Source organism: Phyllobates terribilis, unplaced genomic scaffold (assembly GCF_046119375.1).
Source record: "Phyllobates terribilis strain yellow unplaced genomic scaffold, ASM4611937v1 Scaffold_273__1_contigs__length_2535887, whole genome shotgun sequence".
NCBI classification, from domain to species: Eukaryota; Metazoa; Chordata; class Amphibia; order Anura; family Dendrobatidae; genus Phyllobates; species Phyllobates terribilis.
Window position 1 is genome coordinate 876,435 of NW_027363033.1, and position 12,973 is coordinate 889,407.

Below are 12,973 nucleotides of genomic sequence, written 5' to 3' on the forward strand. Positions count from 1 at the left end.
GATTACAGAGGAAGTGCATAAAGTAAAGTTATTACATTTCCAGGAGGGATTATAGAGGAAATGCATAAAGTAAAGTTCTTACATTTCCAGGAGTAATTAAAGAGGAAGTGCGCAAAGTAGAGTCCTTACATTTCCAGGAGGATTTACAGAGGAAGTGCACAAAGTAAAGTTCTTACATTTCCAGGAGGGACTACAGAGGAAGTGCACAAAGTAGAGTCCTTACATTTCCAGGAGGATTTACAGAGGAAGTGCACAAAGTAAAGTTCTTACATTTCCAGGAGGGATTACAGGGGAAGTGCAGAAAGTAAAGTTCTTACATTTGCAGGAGGAATTACAGATGAAATGCACAACGTTCTTACATTTCCAGGAGGGATTACAGAGGAAGTGCACAAAGTAAATTTCTTACATTTCCAGGAGGGATTACAGAGGAAGTGCATAAAGTAAAGTTCTTACATTTCCAGGAGGGATTACAGAGGAAATGCATAAAGTAAAGTTCTTACATTTCCAGGAGGGATTACAGAGGAAGTGCATAAAGCAAAGTTCTTACTTTTCCAGGAGGTATTACAGAGGAAGTGCATAAAGTAAAGTTCTTACATTTCCAGGAGGGATTACAGAGGAAGTGCATAAAGTAAAATTCTTACATTTCCAGGAGGGATTACAGAGGAAGTGCATAAAGTAAAGTTCTTACATTTCCAGGAGGGATTACAGAGGAAGTGCATAAATTAAAGTTCTTACATTTCCAGGAGTAATTAAAGAGGAAGTACACAAAGTAGAGTCCTTACATTTCCAGGAGGATTTACAGAGGAAGTGCACAAAGTAAAGTTCTTACATTTCCAGGAGGAATTACAGAGGAAGTCCATAAAGTAAAGTTCTTACATTTCCAGGAGGGATTACAGGGGAAGTGCAGAAAGTAAAGTTCTTACATTTCCAGGAGGAATTACAGAGGAAATGCACCACGTTCTTACATTTCCAGGAGGGATTACAGAGGAAGTGCACAAAGTAGATTTCTTACGTTTCCAGGAGGGATTACAGAGGAAGTGCATAAAGTAAAGTTCTTACATTTCCAGGAGGGATTACAGAGGAAGTGCATAAAGTAAAGTTCTTACATTTCCAGGAGGGATTACAGAGGAAATGCATAAAGTAAAGTTCTTACATTTCCAGGAGGGATTACAGGGGATGTACACAAAGTAGAGTTCTTAAATTTCAGGAGGGATTACAGAGGAAGTGCATAAAGTAAAGTTCTTACATTTCCAGGAGGGATTACAGAGGAAGTGCATAAAGTAAAATTCTTACATTTCCAGGAGGGATTACAGAGGAAGTGCATAAAGTAAAGTTCTTACATTTCCAGGAGGGATTACAGAGGAAGTGCATAAATTAAAGTTCTTACATTTCCAGGAGTAATTAAAGAGGAAGTACACAAAGTAGAGTCCTTACATTTCCAGGAGGATTTACAGAGGAAGTGCACAAAGTAAAGTTCTTACATTTCCAGGAGGAATTACAGAGGAAGTCCATAAAGTAAAGTTCTTACATTTCCAGGAGGAATTACAGAGGAAGTGCAAAAAGTAAAGTTCTTACATTTCCAGGAGGGATTACAGAGGAAGTCCATAAAGTAAAGTTCTTACATTTCCAGGAGGAAATACAGAGGAAATGCACAATGTTCTTACATTTCCAGGAGGGATTACAGAGGAAGTGCACAAAGTAGATTTCTTACATTTCCAGGAGGGATTACGGAGGAAGTGAAGTAAAGTTCTTGCATTTCCAGGAGGGATTACAGAGGAAGTGCATAAAGTTCTTACATTTCCAGGAGGGATTACAGAGGAAGTGCATAAAGTAAAGTACTTACATTTCCAAGAGGGATTACAGAGGAAGTGCATAAAGTAAAGTTCTTACATTTCCAGGAGGGATTACAGAGGAAGTGCATAAAGTAAAGTTCTTACATTTCCAGGAGTAATAAAAGAGGAAGTGCACAAAGTAGAGACCTTACATTTCCAGGAGGATTTACAGAGGAAGTGCACAAAGTAAAGTTCTTACATTTCCAGGAGGGACTACAGAGGAAGTTCACAAAGTAGAGTCCTTACATTTCCAGGAGGGATTACAGGGGAAGTGCAGAAAGTAAAGTTCTTACATTTCCAGGAGGAATTACAGAGGAAATGCACAATGTTCTTACATTTCCAGGAGGGATTACAGAGGAAGAGCACAAAGTAGATTTCTTACATTTCCAGGAGAGATTACAGAGGAAGTGCATAAAGTAAAGTTCTTAGATTTCCAGGAGAGATTACAGAGGAAGTGCATAAAGTAGAGTTCTTACATTTCCAGGAGGAATTACAGAGGAAATGCACAACGTTCTTACATTTCCAGGAGGGATTACAGAGGAAGTGCACAAAGTAGATTTCTTACATTTCCAGGAGGGATTACAGAGGAAGTGCATAAAGTAAAGTTCTTACATTTCCAGGAGGGATTACAGAGGAAGTGCACAAAGTAGATTTCTTACATTTCCAGGAGGGATTACAGTGTAAGTGCATAAAGTAAAGTTCTTACAATTCCAGGAGGGATTACAGAGGAAGTGCATAAAGTAAAGTTCTTACATTTCCTAGAGTAATTAAAGAGGAAGTGCACAAAGTAGAGTCCTTACATTTCCAGGAGGATTTACAGAGGAAGTGCACAAAGTAAAGTTCTTACATTTCCAGGAGGGATTACAGAGGAAGTGCATATAGTAAAGTTCTTACATTTCCATGAGGAATTAAAGAGGAAGTGCAGAAAGTAGAATCCTTACATTTCCAGGAGGGATTACAGAGGAAGTGCACAAAGTAGAGTCCTTACATTTCCAGGAGGGATTACAGGGGATGTGCACAAAGTAGAGATCTTACATTTCCAGGAGTATTTACAGAGGAAGTGCAAAAAGTAAAGTTCTTACATTTCCAGGAGGGATTACAGAGGAAATGCATAAAGTAAAGTTCTCACATTTCCATGAGGAATTAAAGAGGAAATGCACAAAGTAGAGTTCTTACATTTCCAGGAGGGATTACAGAGGAAGTGCATAAAGTACAGTTCTTACATTTCCAGGAGGGATTACAGAGGAAGTACAAAAAGTAAAGTTCTTACATTTCCAGGAGGGATTACAGAGGAAGTGCATAAAGTAAAGTTCTTACATTTCCAGGGGGAATTAAAGAGGAAGTGCAGAAAGTGGAGTCCTTACATTTCCAGGAGGGATTACAGGGGATGTGCACAAAGTAGAGTTCTTACATTTCCAGGAGGATTTACAGAGGAAGTGTAAAAAGTAAAATTCTTACATTTCCAGGAGGGATTACAGAGGAAGTGCATAAAGTAAAATTCTTACATTTCCAGGAGGGATTACAGAGGAAGTGCATAAAGTAAAGTTCTTACATTTCCAGGAGGGATTACAGGGGATATGCACAAAGTAGAGTTCTTACTTTTCCAGGAGGATTTACAGAAGAAGTGCATAAAGTAAAATTCTTACATTTCCAGGAGGGATTACAGGGGATGTGCACAAAGTAGAGTTCTTACATTTCCAGGAGGGATTACAGAGGAAGTGCATAAAGTAAAGTTCTTACATTTCCAGGAGGGATTACAGAGGAAGTGCATAAAGTAAAGTTCTTACATTTCCAGGACAGATTACAGAGGAAGTGCATAAAGTAAAGTTCTTACATTTCCAGGAGGGATTACAGAGGAAATGCATAAAGTAAAGTTCTTACATTTCCAGGAGGGATTACAGGGGATGTGCACAAAGTAGAGTTCTTAAATTTCAGGAGGGATTACAGAGGAAGTGCATAAAGTAAAGTTCTTACATTTCCAGGAGGGATTACAGAGGAAGTGCATAAAGTAAAGTTCTTACATTTCCAGGAGGGATTACAGAGGAAATGCATAAAGTAAAGTTCTTACATTTCCAGGAGGGATTACAGGGGATGTGCACAAAGTAGAGTTCTTAAATTTCAGGAGGGATTACAGAGGAAGTGCATAAAGTAAAGTTCTTACATTTCCAGGAGGGATTACAGAGGAAGTGCATAAAGTAAAATTCTTACATTTCCAGGAGGGATTACAGAGGAAGTGCATAAAGTAAAGTTCTTACATTTCCAGGAGGGATTACAGAGGAAGTGCATAAATTAAACTTCTTACATTTCCAGGAGTAATTAAAGAGGAAGTACACAAAGTAGAGTCCTTACATTTCCAGGAGGATTTACAGAGGAAGTGCACAAAGTAAAGTTCTTACATTTCCAGGAGGGATTACAGAGGAAGTGCTCAAAGTAGAGTCCTTACATTTCCAGGAGGGATTACAAGGGAAGTGCAGAAAGTAAAGTTCTTACATTTCCAGGAGGAATTACAGAGGAAATGCACAATGTTCTTACATTTCCAGGAGGGATTACAGAGGAAGAGCACAAAGTAGATTTCTTACATTTCCAGTAGAGATTACAGAGGAAGTGCATAAAGTAAAGGTCTTACATTTCCAGGAGGGATTACAGAGGAAGTGCATAAAGTAAAGTTCTTACATTTCCAGGAGAGATTACAGAGGAAGTGCATAAAGTAGAGTTCTTACATTTCCAGGAGGGATTACAGAGGAAGTGCAAAAAGTAAAGTTCTTACATTTCCAGGAGGGATTACAGAGGAAGTGCATAAAGTAAAGTTCTTACATTTCCAGGGGGAATTAACGAGGAAGTGCAGAAAGTGGAGTCCTTACATTTCCAGGAGGGATTACAGGGGATGTGCACAAAGTAGAGTTCTTACATTTCCAGGAGGATTTACAGAGGAAGTGCAAAAAGTAAAATTCTTACATTTCCAGGAGGGATTACAGAGGAAGTGCATAAAGTAAAGTTCTTACATTTCCAGGAGGGATTACAGAGGAAGTGCACAAAGTAGATTTCTTACATTTCCAGGAGGGATTACAGTGGAAGTGCATAAAGTAAAGTTCTTACATTTCCAGGAGGGATTACAGAGGAAGTGCATAAAGTAAAGTTATTACATTTCCAGGAGGGATTATAGAGGAAATGCATAAAGTAAAGTTCTTACATTTCCAGGAGTAATTAAAGAGGAAGTGCACAAAGTAGAGTCCTTACATTTCCAGGAGGATTTACAGAGGAAGTGCACAAAGTAAAGTTCTTACATTTCCAGGAGGGACTACAGAGGAAGTGCACAAAGTAGAGTCCTTACATTTCCAGGAGGATTTACAGAGGAAGTGCACAAAGTAAAGTTCTTACATTTCCAGGAGGGATTACAGGGGAAGTGCAGAAAGTAAAGTTCTTACATTTCCAGGAGGAATTACAGATGAAATGCACAACGTTCTTACATTTCCAGGAGGGATTACAGAGGAAGTGCACAAAGTAAATTTCTTACATTTCCAGGAGGGATTACAGAGGAAGTGCATAAAGTAAAGTTCTTACATTTCCAGGAGGGATTACAGAGGAAATGCATAAAGTAAAGTTCTTACATTTCCAGGAGGGATTACAGAGGAAGTGCATAAAGCAAAGTTCTTACTTTTCCAGGAGGTATTACAGAGGAAGTGCATAAAGTAAAGTTCTTACATTTCCAGGAGGGATTACAGAGGAAGTGCATAAAGTAAAATTCTTACATTTCCAGGAGGGATTACAGAGGAAGTGCATGAAGTAAAGTTCTTACATTTCCAGGAGGGATTACAGAGGAAGTGCATAAATTAAAGTTCTTACATTTCCAGGAGTAATTAAAGAGGAAGTACACAAAGTAGAGTCCTTACATTTCCAGGAGGATTTACAGAGGAAGTGCACAAAGTAAAGTTCTTACATTTCCAGGAGGAATTACAGAGGAAGTCCATAAAGTAAAGTTCTTACATTTCCAGGAGGGATTACAGGGGAAGTGCAGAAAGTAAAGTTCTTACATTTCCAGGAGGAATTACAGAGGAAATGCACAACGTTCTTACATTTCCAGGAGGGATTACAGAGGAAGTGCACAAAGTAGATTTCTTACGTTTCCAGGAGGGATTACAGAGGAAGTGCATAAAGTAAAGTTCTTCCATTTCCAGGAGGGATTACAGAGGAAGTGCATAAAGTAAAGTTCTTACATTTCCAGGAGGGATTACAGAGGAAGTCCATAAAGTAAAGTTCTTACATTTCCAGGAGGAAATACAGAGGAAATGCACAACGTTCTTACATTTCCAGGAGGGATTACAGAGGAAGTGCACAAAGTAGATTTCTTACATTTCCAGGAGGGATTACGGAGGAAGTGAAGTAAAGTTCTTGCATTTCCAGGAGGAATTACAGAGGAAGTGCATAAAGTTCTTACATTTCCAGGAGGGATTACAGAGGAAGTGCATAAAGTAAAGTTCTTACATTTCCAAGAGGGATTACAGAGGAAGTGCATAAAGTAAAGTTCTTACATTTCCAGGAGGGATTACAGAGGAAGTGCATAAAGTAAAGTTCTTACATTTCCAGGAGTAATAAAAGAGGAAGTGCACAAAGTAGAGACCTTACATTTCCAGGAGGATTTACAGAGGAAGTGCACAAAGTAAAGTTCTTACATTTCCAGGAGGGACTACAGAGGAAGTGCACAAAGTAGAGTCCTTACATTTCCAGGAGGGATTACAGGGGATGTGCACAAAGTAGAGTTCTTAAATTTCAGGAGGGATTACAGAGGAAGTGCATAAAGTAAAGTTCTTACATTTCCAGGAGGGATTACAGAGGAAGTGCATAAAGTAAAATTCTTACATTTCCAGGAGGGATTACAGAGGAAGTGCATAAAGTAAAGTTCTTACATTTCCAGGAGGGATTACAGAGGAAGTGCATAAATTAAAGTTCTTACATTTCCAGGAGTAATTAAAGAGGAAGTACACAAAGTAGAGTCCTTACATTTCCAGGAGGATTTACAGAGGAAGTGCACAAAGTAAAGTTCTTACATTTCCAGGAGGAATTACAGAGGAAGTCCATAAAGTAAAGTTCTTACATTTCCAGGAGGAATTACAGAGGAAGTGCAAAAAGTAAAGTTCTTACATTTCCAGGAGGGATTACAGAGGAAGTCCATAAAGTAAAGTTCTTACATTTCCAGGAGGAAATACAGAGGAAATGCACAACGTTCTTACATTTCCAGGAGGGATTACAGAGGAAGTGCACAAAGCAGATTTCTTACATTTCCAGGAGGGATTACGGAGGAAGTGAAGTAAAGTTCTTGCATTTCCAGGAGGGATTACAGAGGAAGTGCATAAAGTTCTTACATTTCCAGGAGGGATTACAGAGGAAGTGCATAAAGTAAAGTTCTTACATTTCCAAGAGGGATTACAGAGGAAGTGCATAAAGTAAAGTTCTTACATTTCCAGGAGGGATTACAGAGGAAGTGCATAAAGTAAAGTTCTTACATTTCCAGGAGTAATAAAACAGGAAGTGCACAAAGTAGAGTCCTTACATTTCCAGGAGGATTTACAGAGGAAGTGCACAAAGGAAAGTTCTTACATTTCCAGGAGGGACTACAGAGGAAGTGCACAAAGTAGAGTCCTTACATTTCCAGGAGGGATTACAGGGGAAGTGCAGAAAGTAAAGTTCTTACATTTCCAGGAGGAATTACAGAGGAAATGCACAATGTTCTTACATTTCCAGGAGGGATTACAGAGGAAGAGCACAAAGTAGATTTCTTACATTTCCAGGAGAGATTACAGAGGAAGTGCATAAAGTAAAGGTCTTACATTTCCAGGAGGGATTACAGAGGAAGTGCATAAAGTAAAGATCTTACATTTCCAGGAGAGATTACAGAGGAAGTGCATAAAGTAGAGTTCTTACATTTCCAGGAGGGATTACAGAGGAAGTGCAAAAAGTAAAGTTCTTACATTTCCAGGAGGGATTACAGAGGAAGTGCATAAAGTAAAGTTCTTACATTTCCAGGGGGAATTAACGAGGAAGTGCAGAAAGTGGAGTCCTTACATTTCCAGGAGGGATTACAGGGGATGTGCACAAAGTAGAGTTCTTACATTTCCAGGAGGATTTACAGAGGAAGTGCAAAAAGTAAAATTCTTACATTTCCAGGAGGGATTACAGAGGAAGTGCATAAAGTAAAGTTCTTACATTTCCAGGAGGGATTACAGAGGAAGTGCACAAAGTAGATTTCTTACCTTTCCAGGAGGGATTACAGTGGAAGTGCATAAAGTAAAGTTCTTACATTTCCAGGAGGGATTACAGAGGAAGTGCATAAAGTAAAGTTCTTACATTTCCAGGAGGGATTATAGAGGAAGTGCACAAAGTAAAGTTCTTACATTTCCAGGAGTAATTAAAGAGGAAGTGCACAAAGTAGAGTCCTTACATTTCCAGGAGGATTTACAGAGGAAGTGCACAAAGTAAAGTTCTTACATTTCCAGGAGGGACTACAGAGGAAGTGTACAAAGTAGAGTCCTTACATTTCCAGGAGGGATTACAGGGGAAGTGCAGAAAGTAAAGTTCTTACATTTCCAGGAGGAATTACAGATGAAATGCACAACGTTCTTACATTTCCAGGAGGGATTACAGAGGAAGTGCACAAAGTAGATTTCTTACATTTCCAGGAGGGATTACAGAGGAAGTGCATAAAGTAAAGTTCTTACATTTCCAGGAGGGATTACAGAGGAAGTACATAAAGTAAAGTTCTTACATTTCCAGGAGGGATTACAGAGGAAGTGCATAAAGCAAAGTTCTTACTTTTCCAGGAGGGATTACAGAGGAAGTGCATAAAGTAAAGTTCTTACATTTCCAGGAGGAATTACAGAGGAAGTCCATAAAGTAAAGTTCTTACATTTCCAGGAGGGATTACAGGGGAAGTGCAGAAAGTAAAGTTCTTACATTTCCAGGAGGAATTACAGAGGAAATGCACAACGTTCTTACATTTCCAGGAGGGATTACAGAGGAAGTGCACAAAGTAGATTTCTTACGTTTCCAGGAGGGATTACAGAGGAAGTGCATAAAGTAAAGTTCTTACATTTCCAGGAGGGATTACAGAGGAAGTGCATAAAGTAAAGTTCATACATTTCCAGGAGGGATTACAGAGGAAGTGCATAAAGCAAAGTTCTTACATTTCCAGGAGGGATTACAGAGGAAGTGCATAAAGTAAAGTTCTTAAATTTCCAGGAGGAATTACAGAGGAAGTCCATAAAGTAAAGTTCTTACATTTCCAGGAGGAATTACAGAGGAAGTGCAAAAAGTAAAGTTCTTACATTTCCAGGAGGGATTACAGAGGAAGTCCATAAAGTAAAGTTCTTACATTTCCAGGAGGAAATACAGAGGAAATGCACAACGTTCTTACATTTCCAGGAGGGATTACAGAGGAAGTGCACAAAGTAGATTTCTTACATTTCCAGGAGGGATTACGGAGGAAGTGAAGTAAAGTTCTTGCATTTCCAGGAGGGATTACAGAGGAAGTGCATAAAGTTCTTACATTTCCAGGAGGGATTACAGAGGAAGTGCATAAAGTAAAGTTCTTACATTTCCAAGAGGGATTACAGAGGAAGTGCATAAAGTAAAGTTCTTACATTTCCAGGAGGGATTACAGAGGAAGTGCATAAAGTAAAGTTCTTACATTTCCAGGAGTAATAAAAGAGGAAGTGCACAAAGTAGAGACCTTACATTTCCAGGAGGATTTACAGAGGAAGTGCACAAAGTAAAGTTCTTACATTTCCAGGAGGGACTACAGAGGAAGTGCACAAAGTAGAGTCCTTACATTTCCAGGAGGGATTACAGGGGAAGTGCAGAAAGTAAAGTTCTTACATTTCCAGGAGGAATTACAGAGGAAATGCACAATGTTCTTACATTTCCAGGAGGGATTACAGAGGAAGAGCACAAAGTAGATTTCTTACATTTCCAGGAGAGATTACAGAGGAAGTGCATAAAGTAAAGTTCTTACATTTCCAGGAGAGATTACAGAGGAAGTGCATAAAGTAGAGTTCTTACATTTCCAGGAGGAATTACAGAGGAAATGCACAACGTTCTTACATTTCCAGGAGGGATTACAGAGGAAGTGCACAAAGTAGATTTCTTACATTTCCAGGAGGGATTACAGAGGAAGTGCATGAAGTAAAGTTCTTACATTTCCAGGAGGGATTACAGAGGAAGTGCACAAAGTAGATTTCTTACATTTCCAGGAGGGATTACAGTGTAAGTGCATAAAGTAAAGTTCTTACAATTCCAGGAGGGATTACAGAGGAAGTGCATAAAGTAAAGTTCTTACATTTCCAAGAGTAATTAAAGAGGAAGTGCACAAAGTAGAGTCCTTACATTTCCAGGAGGATTTACAGAGGAAGTGCACAAAGTAAAGTTCTTACATTTCCAGGAGGGATTACAGAGGAAGTGCATATAGTAAAGTTCTTACATTTCCATGAGGAATTAAAGAGGAAGTGCAGAAAGTAGAGTCCTTACATTTCCAGGAGGGATTACAGAGGAAGTGCACAAAGTAGAGTCCTTACATTTCCAGGAGGGATTACAGGGGATGTGCACAAAGTAGAGATCTTACATTTCCAGGAGTATTTACAGAGGAAGTGCAAAAAGTAAAGTTCTTACATTTCCAGGAGGGATTACAGAGGAAATGCATAAAGTAAAGTTCTCACATTTCCATGAGGAATTAAAGAGGAAATGCACAAAGTAGAGTTCTTACATTTCCAGGAGGGATTACAGAGGAAGTGCATAAAGTAGAGTTCTTACATTTCCAGGAGGGATTACAGAGGAAGTACAAAAAGTAAAGTTCTTACATTTCCAGGAGGGATTACAGAGGAAGTGCATAAAGTAAAGTTCTTACATTTCCAGGGGGAATTAAAGAGGAAGTGCAGAAAGTGGAGTCCTTACATTTCCAGGAGGGATTACAGGGGATGTGCACAAAGTAGAGTTCTTACATTTCCAGGAGGATTTACAGAGGAAGTGCAAAAAGTAAAATTCTTACATTTCCAGGAGGGATTACAGAGGAAGTGCATAAAGTAAAATTCTTACATTTCCAGGAGGGATTACAGAGGAAGTGCATAAAGTAAAGTTCTTACATTTCCAGGAGGGATTACAGGGGATATGCACAAAGTAGAGTTCTTACTTTTCCAGGAGGATTTACAGAGGAAGTGCATAAAGTAAAATTCTTACATTTCCAGGAGGGATTACAGGGGATGTGCACAAAGTAGAGTTCTTACATTTCCAGGAGGGATTACAGAGGAAGTGCATAAAGTAAAGTTCTTACATTTCCAGGAGGGATTACAGAGGAAGTGCATAAAGTAAAGTTCTTACATTTCCAGGACAGATTACAGAGGAAGTGCATAAAGTAAAGTTCTTACATTTCCAGGAGGGATTACAGAGGAAATGCATAAAGTAAAGTTCTTACATTTCCAGGAGGGATTACAGGGGATGTGCACAAAGTAGAGTTCTTAAATTTCAGGAGGGATTACAGAGGAAGTGCATAAAGTAAAGTTCTTACATTTCCAGGAGGGATTACAGAGGAAGTGCATAAAGTAAAGTTCTTACATTTCCAGGAGGGATTACAGAGGAAATGCATAAAGTAAAGTTCTTACATTTCCAGGAGGGATTACAGAGGAAGTGCATAAAGTAAAGTTCTTACATTTCCAGGAGGGATTACAGAGGAAGTGCATAAATTAAACTTCTTACATTTCCAGGAGTAATTAAAGAGGAAGTACACAAAGTAGAGTCCTTACATTTCCAGGAGGATTTACAGAGGAAGTGCACAAAGTAAAGTTCTTACATTTCCAGGAGGGATTACAGAGGAAGTGCACAAAGTAGAGTCCTTACATTTCCAGGAGGGATTACAAGGGAAGTGCAGAAAGTAAAGTTCTTACATTTCCAGGAGGAATTACAGAGGAAATGCACAATGTTCTTACATTTCCAGGAGGGATTACAGAGGAAGAGCACAAAGTAGATTTCTTACATTTCCAGGAGAGATTACAGAGGAAGTGCATAAAGTAAAGGTCTTACATTTCCAGGAGGGATTACAGAGGAAGTGCATAAAGTAAAGTTCTTACATTTCCAGGAGAGATTACAGAGGAAGTGCGTAAAGTAGAGTTCTTACATTTCCAGGAGGGATTACAGAGGAAGTGCAAAAAGTAAAGTTCTTACATTTCCAGGAGGGATTACAGAGGAAGTGCATAAAGTAAAGTTCTTACATTTCCAGGGGGAATTAACGAGGAAGTGCAGAAAGTGGAGTCCTTACATTTCCAGGAGGGATTACAGGGGATGTGCACAAAGTAGAGTTCTTACATTTCCAGGAGGATTTACAGAGGAAGTGCAAAAAGTAAAATTCTTACATTTCCAGGAGGGATTACAGAGGAAGTGCATAAAGTAAAGTTCTTACATTTCCAGGAGGGATTACAGAGGAAGTGCACAAAGTAGATTTCTTAAATTTCCAGGAGGGATTACAGTGGAAGTGCATAAAGTAAAGTTCTTACATTTCCAGGAGGGATTACAGAGGAAGTGCATAAAGTAAAGTTATTACATTTCCAGGAGGGATTATAGAGGAAATGCATAAAGTAAAGTTCTTACATTTCCAGGAGTAATTAAAGAGGAAGTGCACAAAGTAGAGTCCTTACATTTCCAGGAGGATTTACAGAGGAAGTGCACAAAGTAAAGTTCTTACATTTCCAGGAGGGACTACAGAGGAAGTGTACAAAGTAGAGTCTTTACATTTCCAGGAGGGATTACAGGGGAAGTGCAGAAAGTAAAGTTCTTACATTTCCAGGAGGAATTACAGATGAAATGCACAACGTTCTTACATTTCCAGGAGGGATTACAGTGGAAGTGCACAAAGTAAATTTCTTACATTTCCAGGAGGGATTACAGAGGAAGTGCATAAAGTAAAGTTCTTACATTTCCAGGAGGGATTACAGAGGAAGTGCATAAAGTAAAGTTCTTACATTTCCAGGAGGGATTACAGAGGAAGTGCATAAAGCAAAGTTCTTACTTTTCCAGGAGGTATTACAGAGGAAGTGCATAAAGTAAAGTTCTTACATTTCCAGGAGGGATTACAGAGGAAGTGCATAAAGTAAAATTCTTACATT